Below are 4,916 nucleotides of genomic sequence, written 5' to 3' on the forward strand. Positions count from 1 at the left end.
GAATTAAAACGTTTAAAATACACATCAATGTTTGGAAACACAAAATTGTGTGTTATAATATGACAAATCCATCCCTTTTCACATGAAAATGTCCCCATTGTTATCCAACACATGATAATATTTTGACAGAATTTCAAAGAAGATAACCCATTGTTGTTACTCAGTAACAAAGACGTGCAGATATATATTTGATGTTGTTATTCCTCGAATGTTTTTGAATTTGTTTATCGGACGCTCGAGTTTATTTTTTTTTAAATTTTTATTTGTTTGTTGTTGTAATTCCCTTGAACGTCTTTATTTCAAGTATGTGTGAGGAAAAGAACAGAATTGTTTGACGTGTCGGTCTAACAGTTCTGATCTGCTATAAGATGACCGTTTGTAGCCGTGTACAATGTAGTCTACTATTTGCAACTTGCGTGGTAAGAGGCGCCTCGTCTTTGTGTGAGTTTGACCTAAAAAACAAGTAGTTCGAGTGACGTACAGGCGGGCGGGGCAGGGCGTGGGCTTTTTGCAGGGGGTGGGCTTTTCGGTCAACAAATGACCTTTATCAGCTGCAGAGTCATGGCAATAGGGGGATAGGAGGGGAATGGTCAGTTTAGTGCAGTGTTAAACGTAATGGTTTTCACAAGAAAAGAAAGCAAATCCTGGTGTTGGATTTTCTTATTAAAAGTGTCTCGCTTTTGAGAGTGTGCGTTTGCTTGTACAGAGTATAAATGCACTTTCACTGTATGTTCATGGACGTCTCGTCCTGACAAAGGCGTCTCGCCTGTTTCCTGTTTCTGCTTAGCAGATCACAATGAAAATAATTCACAATTGGCTCGCTCATGACGTATCCCTCTTTTTGTGGCTGCCATGTTTACAGATATCTAGGCTATTTGAAAACTTCCGCTATTTAAATAAAATCGGTATAAGTAAACTATAAGGTGACAAGAAATGCAATGTGCATAGTGCACTGTACAAACAATAAATAAAAGCTACAAAGGCAGCATAAATGTTTATAAAGTACTACAAAAGAAGAAACAGTACACAATGACACTAAAGAAAGGAAGGATGGATGAAAGAAAGAAAAAAGAAAGAAAGAAATAATAAAGGGAGCAAGTGTTGTGCTTAATGGAGTAAAGGCTCCACATGTGATTACACGCAAAATTACGCGCAAAAAACAGTGGTCTTTAAAACTGTTTATTTTTTGCTGGTATAAATATAAATGCAAGAAGTGTCGTTACTGATCCCTCAAGCTGCAAGGGTTCGAAACTGGGTTTCCATAAACCTATTGCACTAAAAGGATTGGTCCACTGGGAAACTCCGAGGGAATTCTAGCTAAATGCATTCAATTGAATTTAAGCGGCTTAAATATCTATCACACCCAGTGGAGCTCCTCGGGAGTAATTAAGTAATTGACTTTCGTATACGCTTAGAGCGATCCTCCTAGTACGATAGGGTTATGGGAATGGTCCCTAAGTTCTTAAAATGCCAAGCATCCTGATATGAAAAAATAAATGCTGTCGTGGCAAATATGCTAATCATCATCCTGCTTTGGGCCTCTGAATGCACAAAACGCCAAGAATGTTGACTCCTTAGTTAAATCGGTTTGTTTATTTTTCATGTATTACATGCAGCACCTTGTTCAATTTCCAAATAAACCGAGTTATCAGTAAGATTATCAAAACAAAACTAATAGGCAGTAATAAACGAAAGCAAGGCGTTGTGGACTAGTTTTTTTTTAATTGTTGTAAATTAAGTAAAGCTATATTTTAATTATTTTAATCTTCAGGGTGCTACTGAAACCAGATGGTTAGTGAAAGTAGAAGAAATATTCTAACATAGAATTTTAAGGTAAAGTCTTTATTCTGATATAATATGCGTTGACACATTTTATTCCCAACATTATTGAGTAAAACTTTGTGTTCAGCTTTAAAAATATACTTAATTAGGTCATTAGTTTCATTGCATTAATTTGAAATAAGACTCATCGTTTAAGTAATAAGTCTCACTGTCTGTAGTGGATCCAATATTTAATTCATGTATATCAACTTTGATTTTTGTTTCAAAGTTGACTTGTTGTCAACAATATGCATAAGGCGCTTAACATGTGGTCAATTGTAATATTTATATTTGCAAAAAGACAATGATAATTGAAGGAGTTATGCTAAAATCAGTAATATTTCCTTTTCGTTTTCAGTGACAAAATGATAATTAAAAAAGATTTAGTGTATGTGTGTGTGTGTGTGTTTGTGATTTCTCACTTGTAATGTTTCATTTTTTCTTTTTATTGCTATTATTTTTGAATTTTCAGACTAGAACAGAAGAATGACCATGACGAAGGCAGCAGTTGTGGTGATAACAGCTTTCTTCACTACAGTGATGACACAAGGTAAACACGCAGAACTGCATTGTGTGGGTAATGCTGATTGTGTTGTTTACGACGGCAGTGGGGAGCAACTGTGTTAGGTGTGCTGATTGTGTTGTTTACGACAGCAGTGGGGAGCAACTGTGTTAGGTGTGCTGATTGTGTTGTTTACGACAGCAGTGGGGAGCCACTGTGTTAGGTGTGCTGATTGTGTTGTTTACGACAGCAGTGGGGAGCAACTGTGTTAGGTGTGCTGATTGTGTTGTTTACGACAGCAGTGGGGAGCCACTGTGTTAGATGTGCTGATTGTGTTGTTTACGACGGCAGTGGGGACCCACTATGGTAGTGTGCTGATTGTGTTGTTTACGACGGCAGAGGGGAGCCACTGTGTTAGATGTGCTGATTGTGTTGTTTACGCCAGGAGTGGGGAACCACTGTGTTAGGTGTGCTGATTGTGTTGTTTACGACGGCAGTGGGGAACCACTGTTTTAGGTGTACTGATTGTGTTGTTTACGACAGCAGTGGGGAGCCACTGCGTTAGGTGTGCTGATTGTGTTGTTTACGACGGCAACAGGGAGCCACTGTGTTAGATGTGCTGATTGTGTTGTTTACGCCAGGAGTGGGGAGCCACTGTTTTAGGTGTACTGATTGTGTTGGTTGCGACAGCCCTGAAGAGCCATCATGTTATTTGTGTTGATTTTGTTAGGTATGCTGATTGTGTCCTGTGGTGACAGCAGTGGGTAGTTATTGCATTAGTAAGTGTGTGACTGAGTGGTGAGACATTCTGAACTATAAGATTGCAATTTTGGTGATTATGCATTGATTCGTATGGAAAAAGGCACTTGGTTGAATACCGACATAATGTTTAAGACTGCTGGGAACTTTTCCTTTTGTGATGAAGAAAAATAATGCGTGACCTAATATTTTCAACTTTACTCTTATTGAAATTGTTTCATATGATAATAACGTATTTGAGAAAGGGATTAATGGTGATGGGGGAAAGTAAATCTTAAATAAAAAGGAACAAAAATTACAGAAATAAAGTAGAACATATCTTTATGGAAACTTCTTTTTGGTTAAATTTAAGGTTACTAAAAGACATGTGACATATAAAGGCTATAACAGTGGTCCTGAGCCGTGTTATAAGTACTCAAAGAAAGTGGTTATTATTTAATATGTATAAATGTATCACGTTGGTTGTGTCGTAGATGGTGATAACAGCTGGATTTTTTTTTCTATTTCAGAAAAAAGATTTATCTTATCAGAGAGGCTATAATCAGTGATTTGCTTGTTTGCATGAAAAACTTTAACCATAGGTTGATTAAATGTTACTAGCTACTTTAATATCTTGCCAGCATATATTTTTGTCTCTCTCACTTATATGATGAGAAAAATGAAATCTCTCTTTCAGACATGAAGCTACCTCCAAGATTTATAGTACAGCCAAATAGACAGTATTACTTTAAGGTGGATGATGCCACTTTTACACAAGAATTACCTTGTCATGCCAAAGGAATACCAGAGCCATAGTAAATATACACCATAGCATACAAATGCATTTTTCTGCTACTAAATATTGTTTTTTTTAACCAAAAATAATTTACAATAAAATACACGAAAACCTTTAGATATTCAGCTGTACTTAGATAATATATGTATTAGAAATTACTGAGATATCTTTTCAACTTACAATCCAAAGTCAATAAAAACATAACGTCTCTTGGCAAAAATAAATTAAAAAATTATCATTAACGGATTAATTTACTTATTAATACACTTTTATCTTTCAGCTAAATTGTAATATGATATGACAATACAGCATGACTTGCTGACATGGTAGAATTTTCAAGAAGTTCAATTTTGATTTATTATTTTGATTGATTTATTATTCATATTTTTTCATAAATTTTGCTGCTACCAAATATTGGTTTTTTAAACAAAAGTTATATAAAATAAAAAATACCCGAAAACCTTTAGATATTCAGTTGTATTTGTTATCACCCATAAACCTTCTAAAGAACTGACCATCCTGAAAATTATTTTAAAAAAATTACATAAAACTTATTAAAATATCTTTTCCACTTACGATCCAATGTCAAAAAAATTTCTTTTGGCAAAAGTATTTTAAAATTATCATTAACTTTTATCATTTAATGTTACCTAAATTGAAGTATGATATGGCAATAAAGCATGGCTTGCTGACATGGTAGAATTTTCAAAAAGTTGCCATTTTCATTTATTATTTTGATTGATTTATTATTCATATTTTATCATAAATACTATAATTATAAAACCCGCTTTTAGTTAAATTTATATTTAAGCGTAGGTAAAATAAACTATGAAAAATTATGAATCAGAATTTATTAATATTTCTTTCAAATAATTCCTATTTTAAACTTTCTTTCTTAAAAGATGAGCACATAATGCTTAAAGCCATTTTGCCATCTGAATATGTATATGTATATGTATATACTATTCTGTAACTTTCATGAACTGATAAATATGTTTTTAAAAGTTATGAGTGGAAGAAATTCGGTGAGTTATTGTCAGTGGGTACTAGAGGCTGGAA

The 4,916-nt window shown here is 34.3% G+C and overlaps 1 long non-coding RNA gene across 1 annotated transcript; it reads left to right on the plus strand.

Moving 5' to 3' along the window:
* The first annotated feature begins 544 nt into the window (after window positions 1-544).
* LOC147759742 (uncharacterized) lies at window positions 545-4,870 on the plus strand. The gene is made up of 3 exons (XR_015331012.1): window positions 545-1,833; window positions 2,294-2,371; window positions 3,759-4,870. It is a non-coding gene; the product is annotated as an uncharacterized LOC147759742 (long non-coding RNA).
* The last annotated feature ends 46 nt before the right edge of the window (window positions 4,871-4,916 follow it).

The sequence above is a fragment of the Lingula anatina genome, chromosome 9 (assembly GCF_051362555.1).
Source record: "Lingula anatina isolate TDL-2025a chromosome 9, LinAna3.0, whole genome shotgun sequence".
Classification (NCBI taxonomy): Eukaryota; Metazoa; Brachiopoda; class Lingulata; order Lingulida; family Lingulidae; genus Lingula; species Lingula anatina.